Raw genomic sequence first — 13,730 nt, 5'->3', positions numbered from 1 at the left:
AGTTTCAGAACAATTAAATTTCAAAAGTTACAATTCCCCATATCCCAAAATTACGTCTCTTATCCTACAATGTATTTTTTCGCATCATATTTTTAAAAGTAGCCAAATCTGGTGGGAAAACTGTGCAACTGGCAACTTGAATCGAAAAATGGAAGAATGAGAGACCTTTGTTCTTTATCTGTGGATAATCTTGCAATATCCATAAAAAACTATGAAGTAAACATTATTTAATAAATACAAACTTAAAATAGGTACAAAACTGTATGTTCAATAGATATGAAATATGAATAAATAATAAAATTGACTTATCTGAAAGATAATTTATTTTGCAGCTTGGAATTTGTTTTGGATAAAAAAAAACTTATACGCCACGTTCTTTATATGTAAAAGAGTATCTGTGGATAACCCCCCGTAGTCATTTTATCCATTCTTAACATTTCATGAGCTCTTATCTAAACGAATAATTTGGATAATATTTGTTTCGACAATGTATAAAGCGTTTATCCGTTATTAATTTGTTTGCCAATCCAAAGTTAAAGGTAGGTGAACTTTATTCATGGATGCTTATCCAATAAACAAATTATTGAAATTTATACGGTTTATCTATATCCATCTTGTTCGTAATTCCGAGCACTAGTTCTGCGCCAAATCAGGCTAGCGATGAAATGTATTTGTTTTCGGACTATTTTGTTCAGAGGGTACTTTTCTCCGCCGTCGTTGGGATGAGTCCATAAGCTTGGGATTGCAGGCTGGAGCTCGTCAGGGCCGTTCAGAGGTATCCTGAGGCCCCGGGCAAAAGTTACTCGCGGGTCCCCCCTGGAGCATTGAAAGCATTTTCAATCGTTCTGATTTGCATCCCCCCTCGAGCTTCTTTGATTAGCCCTACAGCTACGGGCCTCCTTATCAATCCCTCGTGGGCATTTTTCGGCTGGGCCCCAGGGAATTTCCCCTCCCCTTCTGCACGGCCCTGGAGCTCGTCACACTCCAAGTTCAAACCAAGGGTGGCAACTGAATTTAGGAAGCCAATGTTCGCATTTTCGCGTTTTGTCAAAACCGCGAGTCTCAAAAGTAGACCCGGTACCCAACTTAAAAATGGGAACTGTTGTTAACTCAATTTGGTCAAAAAAATTAGATAGGCGGTGTTGCTGCTTAAGGGACGAATTTAAGATATTTGCCCAGGGTGCCACTGATATTCACACACAACTTCGTTAAAAATTATCGCCCGTGGCGGCGTTGGAGTGACCATGGAGCTTCTATACATGGAGAAGAAACTGCCCCCCTTCTCTTCTAGCTATGAACAGTACTAAGAAACCTTAGACAGAATTTGTCGTCAAAAAGGGGACCTACAACAACAAAGATGGTTGCGGTTTAAAACTAACCCTCGGTTCGTATCGTTGTTTTCGTCAAGGTTCGTGTATATTAATTACTATAGGTTTTAGTCTAAAAATAGAAAAATGTGAAACAAAAATGGATAGTAATGTTAGGAAAGGGAAAAAGAAATAAATGCGTGTATAGTAGTTGTAGGAGCGATTCCTGGTATATTAAGAACAACGATATCAAGTTTATACAATTTCCGAAACCAAGCAAAAAAATTGGGAAAACAAGAGAAATGCCTCAAGTGGATTGAACGTTGTGGTTGATTGGATAAATTTGACGTGAATAGCATAAGGCCTGATTCGTTCGTGTGTTTTCTACACTTTGTTGGAGGAAAAGGACCAACTAGTGACAATCCGGATATACTAGATTATAGAGATTCAGAAGACTATAAGGTAAACCCAAAAATCTGTCTTTTTTACTAGTCTTATAAAATGGTTTTTGCATCTTTACATATTAATCCTTATTACATTTAATATGTAGATTTACGACCATCTAGATATTGAGCACTCCACAACTTCAATGGAAACTTCAATGGAAACTTCTGTGGTAACTACAGTAGAAACTTCTGTGGTAACTGCTAGGGAAGCTGCTGTGGAAACTCCAGTGGAAATTGCTGGGGCAACTCCAATGAAAACTTTTGCAGCATCATTGGTGACAGATGAAACTGAAACCAGTGTCTGGCATCGAAATGAGCCCAATGGTTTTAATGTGAAACAAGTGCAAATCATACCTATAACTCAAGAACTTAACGGTAGTCAACATTTGGTTCTCAATGAAAATAGTGGTAAATATACATCAGCAATATTTACTCAAGATTTTTATTCTTAAGGAAATGTAACGGATATGGACGGTGATGGACCTTCTTTAAGACAATCAACCTCAAAATTTGAAAACATAACAAAAACTTAGGCAAATGATGTTACCGAAGATCATTTTGCAACCTTTCGACAGAATATTCCAAACGAGTTCCGAAAGGATGGGCTTTTTCTTATGACGACATTAAGAGAAACGCAAACTTTTTTTAAATTTTCATGTGGAAATAGTAACATGACCATTGCTCCTTCAGTAAAATTGTCATGCATTGAAAATGAAAAACACACTATTGTTTTGAAAGTCTTAAACAAAACTATTTCACCTAACCATAATGCTGTTGTACAACTTGACAATTATTTTAATGACCCTGATGAGCTAAAAGTGAGTAACATTTTAATAGCTCTTAGTATGCTAAATGATTATGGAGTTTGCGCAATATTGCAAGATGACCAGTATAAGAGAGAATTTGAAAATAGTGTAAAAAAAGATTGGTATTTTTCTGGGCACGACAACTCTCTTCATTGCAACCAATGCAACTATCTATTATATCAAAAAATTTGTAAAGGTTGCAAAAATTTAAAGATATCTTTTAAGAAAAGTCTTTATAGAAAGAAAACAGTACATAAACGAATCTCTATCACTGAAGAATATACGCTCAAATTTAAACGTAACCTTTCATCCTGTAAATCATGCCGTCAGCTGGCAGCGAATATTCTAAAGCAGAAGAAAATAAATTATTATCTAAATGACAAAATCAGAAAGTTAAAAAATTTGAGCAAGGAAATCGAATTAAATTGAGAGACTCTAAAAGGGAATAATAGTGATGATCTTCTACTGACCTTAGAGAAACATCAAAATGATTTTCCAAAAGACTCGGATCAAAGGCTTTTTCTCGAAGAACAAATTGAAGTTCTTAAATGTAAGAGTAAGAGAGGTTATCGCTGGCATCCAAAGTTAATACAGTGGTGCTTATATTTACGAACTAAATGACGAAGCGCGTATGAAGCATTACAAAGAAGCCAGTGCTTCGAGTTACCATCACAAAGAACCCTTTATAATTATGCTGCTCATTTTGGAGCCAAATCTGGATTTACAGAAGAGGTTTTTCATGATTTAAAAAACAATTTTGAAAAGGCTTGTCAAGAAGATCACCAAAAATATGTCAATCTACTAATTGACGAGATTAAAATTAAGGAAGATATGGTGTATAAGAAAAATACAGGAGAATTATTTGGTTTTGCACAATCAAACTCGTATGGAAATTCAATTATAAATGAAAGTCGTATATTAGAACCATCCAAAACTACTCCAATTGCCACTCACATTCTGCAAATTATGGTGTAAAGTGTCACATCTAATTTTAAATATTCATTGGCACATTTCCCAACAGATAATATGAATAATAATAATAATAATAATAATAATAATAATTTGGGAAGCTATATCAAAATTGGAATATAAGTGCAAAAACATTTAGGCTAGAGACAAAAAGCGAGATATCTTCTTCATATGTGACCCTCCACATTCAATTAAAACCGCAAGAAATTGTTTTGAGAGTAGTGGTACATCATCGTACCATGTTAGAAAGTTTTACAGAAATGGGGAACAAATTTTTTGAAAAAGTATTGTGGACCTGTTTGAAGAGGACATACCACGTACTATAAAACAATTACCTAAATTAACTTACGATCATGTGTATCTCGGACTTAACACAAAAATGAAAGTCAACCTGGCCTCTCAGGTGTTAAGTGATACAGTCGCCTTAGAAAAGAGATATGGAAATTGTATCAAAGAGACTTCAAAATTAACAGAACACTCAACAAATTTTTTGACTTAATGAATACGAGGAATTTTAAAGAAGGTATTCGTAAACGAAACCCAAATTTGATTCCTTATTATGACTTAAATGATTCAAGGTTGAAGGTAAATTAATTTATTGTATAACTTTCGTTACTTCCATATCTAATTAATTTTAAATTTTATAGTGGTAGGACAATGATTTTGTTCAAGATTTCACGAGTTGGGGAGAAGAAATAAGAAACCGACCTGGTGACTTTACAACTGATCAGAGAAATGCGATGATCCTCAGTAAAGAAACCTTAGAAGGATTGCAAATTACTGGTAGAGTTCTGTGAATAAATAATATATATAACAAAAGTGACATGATTACCCTAAGTCTGACATTCCAACCTTTTTCACAATGAATGCTACGAGCGAAATAAAAGTTGGGAGGAATGGCAGAACTATATGTAGCACTGATTTTTGTTTTATTCTATTTTTACCTAAAGCAAAATCTGTCAGCAGCATTGTCAAATTCTTACTGAATAAAGGAGCTAAATTTGTTCTAACTAATCGCTTGAACCAGGATAACCTGGTAAAAGAGTTTGGAAAACAGCGAGCAGCTGCTGGCGGAAACAACTGCCCTAACGTCTTACAATATGGCTTGAATGTGGATGGTTTGAAAAGACATGGAAATATTTTCCAAGAACCTAAAGGAGGAAATACCTCTATTTACAATGATAGTGTAGACTGATTTTTAAAGAAAATGGATTACATTTATTATTTATTTGGGAAATACAGCGACTTATATCTAAGAAATAAACATTTTCAAGTTCCGATTTTTGTTTTAACGCTTTCCTTAAATGTTTTTTGCTTTTAAATGAAGCCTTTGATGTTTTGATCGGTAATAAATCGCCAAGCCTTTGCTTCTTAAGCTAAGAAATGACTCAATTAATTTAACTAGTAGTTTATCCTTTTTTGAAAATTCACATTGTGACAAAAGTTCATTCCATAGTTTTTTAATATCATTCAAAATCAAATTCAAATTAAAAATGTTTTTATTTACAAATTTTTAATTTTTACATGTCGTAAGGGCCAAGTCATCTTGCGACTTATACCCCTCTTTTGTTTAAATTATTTTTAACAGAATTATAAGTAATTAAACAGAAGAAAGAAATACAAACAACAACATCTATAAAACAAACAAATAAGACACTTTGTAAATTTGCAAGTAAAAAATATATAAAAACAAATAATAGCTAGTAAGATATAATATTACTCATTTAATATTGAGGTTTTTATCACTTTTTTCACAGAGTGTACTGAATTTACATTTTTTAGCGAAGGATGCATTTCATTAAATGCTTTTACCCCCGCGTAGAATATTGACGTAGTTTTTTTAGAAGTTCGATAAATTGGGAGTTCAAGTATTTATTCATATCGAGTCTTAGTTTTTATGTTATAGTAATTAAACGAATTTTTATGCCAGATTTAAAAATTTTGTAAATAAAGAATAGACATGAGAACTTAAAAATTTGGTTGATATTTAGTAGTTTGCTTTTTTGATACAGAGGTTTTGTAGAATCCAGCCAATTAACATTATATATATTTATCAGGGCTCGTTTTTGTAATACTCTTAATCGTTTAATGTTGTTACTACTTGTGTTACCCCAAGTTATTATTCCGTATGTTATGTAAGAGTAAAAAAAACTGTAGTATAATTTGAATAAAATGTTTCTGGGGGAAAATTCTTTAAATTTTCGGATTAGGTATGTGGAGGTACCTACTTTTTTATAATTTATATGCTCATTCCATTTAAGTTGGTGATCAAAAATGATACCTTATTGATTTCTCTTCCCTGTATTATAATTTTACATATGGATTCGTTAATTGGTTTACCTTGGTTTGCAAAAATTATATATTCAGTTTTATTATAGTTTAGTTTTAGACCATTCTTTTCGAGCCATTCTTTAATAGAATTAAGGTATTGTTTAGCATATTTAATAAGCAAATCTAATTGTATATTTTCAATTAAGAGGATAGTGTCGTCTACGTATAATTTTAGCCAGTTTGGAATAATAGCCGTTAGATCGTTAATGTATAGGTTGAATAGCAATGGAGATAAAATTGATCCCTGAGGGACACCGATGGATATTAAGCTTGGTTTTGAGATAGTCTGATTTAGTTTTGTAACACTTTTTCTCCCTGATAGATAGCGTGTTAGCCAATCCAAGGCTAAACCCCGAATTCCAAGTTTTTCTAATTTTTTAAGTAATCTTCGGTGGGGCACGCTGTCAAACGATTTTTCAAGATCAAGAAATATTCCTATACAATATTTTGAGGCGTCTACAGCGGAAAAAAATTTTTTATATACGTCTGCTATGGCTTGTTCTGTGCCTCTCCCAGCTCGAAACCCAAACTGATGGTCGGAAATTAAATTGTGCTTATTACAAAATGAGGTAACTCTTGTCATGTAGCATTTGTCTATAATTTTTGAAAAGAAAGATAGTACTGAGATAGGTCTATAATTATTTGGTATTTGAGGGTCACCTTTTTTAAAAATAGAGGTTATAGAAGTATTTTTTAATCTATTTGGGTAGATTCCTTTAGTGAATGACAAATTGATGAGAAAAACTAGTGGCGCGATGATATGATTAATAACAAACTTGATTGGTTTAGGGTGAAAATCGTCTATTCCTGGTGAGCTTGATTGAGGCAAACTAGTGATAACTTCCTTGACCTCTTTTTCCGTTACAGGGAAAAGAGCACAAGTAGAGGGATTTTGGCTAATGTCAACGGGAGAATTGTACTCGATTTCATGGTTGATTATTGTGGTGAAGTGTATATTCATTGAATCTGCGGATATCGTTTTTGGAATCTGATTTTAGAGTTTCATTCTTCCGGTAACTGTGTTGATAAATCTCAATTTCTCTTTAATCGAGTTCGCAGATTCAATTTTTTTTTAAATATAGGTACTTCTTGCGTTTTTAATCTGGTTATTGCAGTTATATAACGCATAATTGGTTTTATTTTCCAGCGAGGGGTTACGTTTGAAGAGTTTATAGAGCTTTCTCAGTAGAAGGAAAGTGAGGGTGTGGCGTCAAACCCAGGTTCAGGTTTCGGTTCGGGATCGAGATCCGGGATTTAAGGGGTGAAATGGGGGTAAAATCGTCGAAAAGTCAATGTATTTATGGTATTCCTCGCGACGATTTGTTTTCCCGTATATCAACATATTGTGTTCAGGCCAACTTGTTCATATATCTCCGCTTATCTCGAAAGATACTTGAACGTATATCTTATCGCGTTTTATCGTACGGAATAAGCTGAAATGATGTAAAAAGTGATAACCTGAGTGGGAGATAGCGCGCATGCGTGGATTTCCTGGGGCGCGGATTACCCGGGAGGCGCGGTTAATTTGAATTTAAGAGTGTGTTGACGTTATGGAATATGGGACGCGGTTAACGTGCGCGGATTGGGGCGCGGTTAATTTGAATTTAAAACATGGATTTGAGTGTTTTGACGTCATGGAATATTCGTTGTTAAAGTAGAATGGAAACATTTTTAAACTTCATTTTAATATCATTGTAGAATGCTTGACACTTGAACCTATCTCACGAGTATTTCTTTAAACGAATATTTTAAGTATGAGAAACGTATCGTTCTCAAGTATTGTAATTGTACACGTGATCCCGTATGAGGACCGGGTAAATTCCTATATACGTAACGCGATACACTTCAAAATGCGATACTTGAATATACTATAAAAGGGGTTGTATAGGATTGTGGAGGTCATTCCACGGTTAACTGCGGTAGCTATATTCAATATGCCTATGTGCGCGAAAAGTTTCGCTACCAAGTCCCCCTTAAATCGGCATGTTAGAGAAGTACACGGTGATAGACATAAGTTTGTCTGTGAAGTATGTGGTAAGACTGTTGCTAGATTGGAAAATTTCAAGAGCCATCGACGAAATCATGACTTGAACGCACCTGGCCCTTCCAAACCCATGGACCTGTCTCGCACACCGTCGCCAATGCAACGTTCGCCATCACCAACCCGTCCACCTTCACCTAGTCTGCTTCAAGACATTCAACTGGAATCTACCCGTACACAGCCAGTTTTACCCGACAACCTAACACCATCACCTATTCCCGCCTCACCAATACTTGATGAAACACCACCAGCATCTTCAAGTATGGTCCAGGCCTTGAATGATACGTTAGCATCTATTCGTTATAATGCCGAAGACTATGATATTGATGCAGGGATGTTTATCGGACGTTACCGAGCCGCTTTCGGTAAATTTTTAGTAGAAAGACTGGCTAGTAAACGTGGAATTAAATGGTTCCTACTCGTAAGATCTGTTTATATGAGACCTTTAGGAGGTGAAGAGCAAAGAGCGGATGTACGACTCTATTTCCGGAGCACTATGCAAACAACATTAACGCTCGACGTCATTGAAAACCAGCTAAATGACTGCATTGAAACAATACAGTCAGCAGCGGAAAACTTTGAAGCGACAGGTATGTACTAAAATTTATAAGTTATATTTTGTACTAAAACATTATATTTTTTGATAGGATCGGGTAGGGTTATTGACCGTGTTCTGTATGTAGAATTAAATGTGGCATCTTACCAACCGTTACGGGGGTCATCGTATATGGAACTACCTGAAAAACTATCTCAACGTCACGCGATTCTTAATATTAGAAACGAAAATGATGAGAAATGTTTTCTCTGGTCAATTCTCGCTAAACTTCACCCAGTTCCTAAGCTTCATAACCCTAACAGGGTTTCTAAATATACACCTTATGAAAATGAACTTGATACCAGTGATATATCTTTCCCTTTCAAATTAAACTCAACAGAGCTTAAAAAATTTGAATTAATGAATAATTTATCAATATCTGTGTTTGGCTACTCGGGAGATATATTCCCTCTTTACGTAAGCGCTAACAAGTGTGGTAAGGAAAGGGAGGTTGATTTGCTATACATCACCGATGAAACTAAAGATATTGACGATGGGAATAGACATTACTGTCTTATACGAGACCTAGGAAAACTGTTACAGCATCTAACAAAACACAGAAGTACAAGTTATTACTGCAGGTAATTTAGTTTCCAATATATTAGTTTGCAATCTACTAATTATTTTCTGTATTAGAATGTGTCTTCACCGATTCAGTGGAAATAACGCGGAACAGCGACGGGATGCGCATATCGAAGAATGCGCCACTCACGGCGTTCAAAAAACAGGTATCCCTACCAAGAAGAAGACGATTTATTTTGATAAATATGAGTGGACGGAAAAAGTAAAAAATAAAAAATATTTAATTTAACTCTTAATGAAAGGAAATTATTAGGTACAGTATGTATTTTACGCCGATTTTGAAGCAATCCTACCGAGAGTTCAAGGATGTGATCTAGATCCCGATACAAATACCAGCAAAGTAAACATGCATATCAGTTGTGCGTATTCTTGGGTACTTGTAGGACCTAACGGTAAGTTATTTTGCAAAATTTTGTTTAACAGATAAATTATAATAGGATACTAATAGGTGTACCTGTTTGAACTGATTTCTATCGAGGACAAGATGCAACTCGAAGATTTCTAGTGTCTATTTTGGAATTAGAAAAGGAGTTGATGGAACTCATTGAGACAAATGTACCAATGATTATTACCCCGGTGGAGGAGGAACAGTTTCAAGCTGCTACACATTGCTACATTTGTCAGAAGCAGCTTAACCAGGGAAATATGCCCGCGGTTCGCGATCATTGTCATTTAACTGGGAAATACAGGGGACCAGCGCATAACCTCTGTAATCTTCAAAAGAAAGTTCCAGAATTTATCCCTGTTTTCCTTCATAACCTTAGCAGGTAAATTTAGTAAAATAATTAACCAGGAATAATAATAATATCAATAATAAATCTGCATAGATACGATTTACATCTCATATGTCAGGAGATTGGTCATTTTAAGGAACAGACACTCGACTGTATTCCTTCCACTAGCGAAAATTATATTTCTCTGAAACTAGGTATATATATTTTATTGTGAATTTAACCTTAACATTAATTTTATTGTTTTTAGGGAGATTTCGGCTTTTAGACTCTTATCGATTTCTAAGTGATAGCCTAATCTAATCTTGTTTTGGAAGGAGCCAGTAAATTCCAGATTGTTAAGAAATATTTTGAAAGTGAGAAAGTTCAACTGCTTTTGCGGAAGGGGGTCTACCCGTACGAGTATATGGACGATGAAAAGAAATTTGACGAGACGATGCTGCCACCTAGAGAAGCGTTTTTCAGTTCATTGAAAAATCAAAATATTTTAGAATCTGATTATTTACACGCCCAAAATGTTTGGACAGCGTTTAATATTCAAACATTAGGTAAAATTACTATAGTATAAATATTTCAAATCTCTTAAACTCGGTTTTCGTAGGAGAATACACCGACCTCTATGTGAAAAGCGATGCGTTGCTCTTAGCTGACGTTTTTGAAAATTTTAGAACATTATCTATAACGCATTATAAATTAGACCCCGCTCACGCTTACACCGCACCAGGTTTAGCCTGGCAAGCAGCTTTGAAGATGACCGATGTTCGCCTCGATCTCATACTTGATATAGATCAACACTTATTTATTGAAAAGGGTAACGCTTTTTGATATTATAAATATTATTGTATTTACATTGAATTTTTAGGTATTCGAGGCGGTGTTTCTATGATCTCAACTCGTTATTCTGAAGCGAATAACAAATATACGCCCGACACATATGATTCGACTAAAGAGAGCAGTTATATATGCTATTTAGGTAATTTACATTTTTTTTTAAATATTTTTTTTATTTTTTTTATTTTAATTATTTTAATTTTAATTGTATTAATTAACTTAATTTAACTTAATTGAAGATGCTAATAATTTGTACGGTGCTGTTATGTGTGAACCACTACCGCTAGGCGACTTCCAGTGGGTTCAGGAGGATGATTTGCAAACACTCTGTGAAAATATTCTGAGTATTCCCAATAACGTTGAAAACGGATACATTTTAGAGGTAAATAACAAGTGTTATAATTATTGAATTATGTTTTTAAAGAATTGTTTCCTTTGCAGGTGGATCTTGAATATCCTCCAGAGTTGCATGACTTACATAACGATCTCCCAGTAGCGGCGGAATCTAAAGTTATTACACATGATATGCTATCTCCATACTCCAAAGATCTCTTAGGAAAATTAAATATTAAGGAGAATCAAAGTCTACCAAAACTTCTTCCTAATTTAAATAATAAAGAGAAATACATAGTACATTACCGCAATTTAAAATATTATGTAGAATTAGGTTTGAAAATAACCAAGGTTCATCGAGCTCTAACCTTCACTCAAGGAAAATGGTTAGAAAAATATGTTAGATTCAACACTGAACAGAGGAAATTATCCAAGAGTTCATTTGAAAAGAATTTCTGGAAACTTATGGTTAACTCTGTTTTCGGGTAAATCAATTTAAATAATTTATTGCTGTTTTTTCCCTTACTTCATTTAATTCTTTAGCAAAACAATGGAAAATTTACGGAAGCATATAAATTTCGAGTTGATTCATAAACCAGAAAGAATGTTAAAAGTTACAATTTCCCCGCAGTTTGAACACTTTACCATCTTTAATGAAGAGTTAGCCGGCGCTCATAAGAAGAGAGCTAAAATTGTTCTTAACCGGCCTATATTTACCGGATTCACCATTCTATATTTATCCAAGGAGCTCATGTGTCGGTTCCATTATGGATTCATAAAAAATACGTACGGGAACAAAGCATCACTATTATTTACAGACACTGGTAATTTAATTTAATATGCATTTTTTATTTAAATAGTACTAATATATAAAATATTTACAGACAGTTTAACGTACAACATTAAGACGGATGATGTTTATAAAGACTTTGAAGTTCATAAAAACCGCTTTGACTTCTCTGATTATCCACCTTTGCATTTCCTTCATTCTAATCAGAATAAAAAAGCTCTCGGTTATTTTAAAGACGAGACAAATTCGCAGTTAATTCAAAGCTTTGTAGGACTTCGTCCAAAGCTTTATTCTATTAAATTGTACGGGGAGTCTAAGACCGCTGAAGAGATAGAAAAGGAGTTGCGATTGGGGAAATCTTTAGAGTCAATTTTAAACCATAAAAAGGTTTGTAAGGGCGTTGCCATGAACGTTATTAGAAACGTCATCCGCCACGAAGACTATGAACGTTGTCTTTTTAATCAAGAAACCATGTCAGCCGAGATGATGCGTATAGCTAGTTTCAAGCATGAGCTATTTACTTTAAATACTAGAAAACTTTGTTTATCACCAAATGATGATAAGAGATATATTCTACCCTGCGGGGTTCGTACATTAGCCCACGGTCATAAAGATATTGAAAAATTATAATGAATGCTTGTATTTATGTATATATAAAAAACTGCTATTGCTATAAATTGTAAAAAATTATTTTATTGAATACATTTTGCACATAAACTCTTTAATCATTTTATCGTTTACATATTTATCTTTCTTAAACCTAGACACAATGTTATACATTTCTATTCCTTTACACCTGTTTATAGCAAAATAGATACAGAATGCTCCACACGTATTACTAGAATTACTCTGTAATTGATTAGAATTAAAAGTAACAGTTTTACTGTTTCGTTCAATAAAGTCATTAAATTTAAAATAATCTGGCGGGTTTCCAAAGGAATCCATGAATTCACAATTTTTATGTTTAGAAAAATATATTAGAACCCAGTGTTCTCCAGGTTCAGCACTCGTATCGGTGTTTTCAATAAATAGAGAATTGAATATTTTTACATATTTAGGTAGCTTGTCAGCCGGGAACACGCCTCGAAATATACTTTTAGTACTTAAATCTTTTTCAAGAATTTTAGTTATCTGTTGCGAATCCATTAATTACTGTAATCGAAAATCACGGTTCGATTTTTATCAATTTCAATCAAATTTTGAAACTCGGCGTAAATTAGAATGGAAATCGTCTCCGGTAACGGTTTTGCAAATTTTAATTCTAATCTCAGGTTACTGTTTTTTACAAGATGCAAGTGATTAGCGTTGTTATTAAGATCCGAGGTTAAATTGTACGCGAATAAACAATTTCCGTTAGGGTAATCTTCCCGACTTATCTGATTCCCTTCATCTACGTTCCACTGATTAGTTTGAATGAAAAGATTGCAATACGCTTGAATATATTGATTTTCCTCAAAGTTTAGAGATAACGCCTTATGAGGGACGCTGCTACCGTCAATGTACAATCCAATGCTTGATAAATCGAAATGTTGAAAGTTGTACGGGGATTTTTTCAAATCTCCTAGAAACGCTTTTTGTTCCACAAACCCGATAACAACTTTCTTAGGTGCTTGTCCGGTAAATAAATGATCTTGCACACTAGCCATAAGACCAGCGGGTATAGAAAATGAGGTGCACTCCGAACGAGTTACAGGATATTTAGCGGTCCCATATTGTAGCGCCTTGGCTTGAGCGAGCGATAGTTCCGGTATCACTTTAACTTTCCTCAGATAAAGGGAAGCTGATAAAATCTCCACTTTACATTTTACGTCGGAATGAACGCAAAAAGCTGCTCTATTTTTATCGAATTTAAATTTCAAATCAACCATATTTAATAAAAAGCGTGGTTGTTGACATAAATCAGTATGGACTACGCCTAACAAGTCAATCGCCCCTTTTTGCGCTAAACTCGCTCGTTTAGAGAAACCA

This window comes from Leiobunum rupestre, chromosome 11 (assembly GCF_980474605.1).
Source record: "Leiobunum rupestre chromosome 11, qqLeiRupe1.1.hap1, whole genome shotgun sequence".
Lineage (NCBI taxonomy): Eukaryota > Metazoa > Arthropoda > Arachnida > Opiliones > Sclerosomatidae > Leiobunum > Leiobunum rupestre.
Note: the sequence above shows the minus strand (reverse complement) of the source record.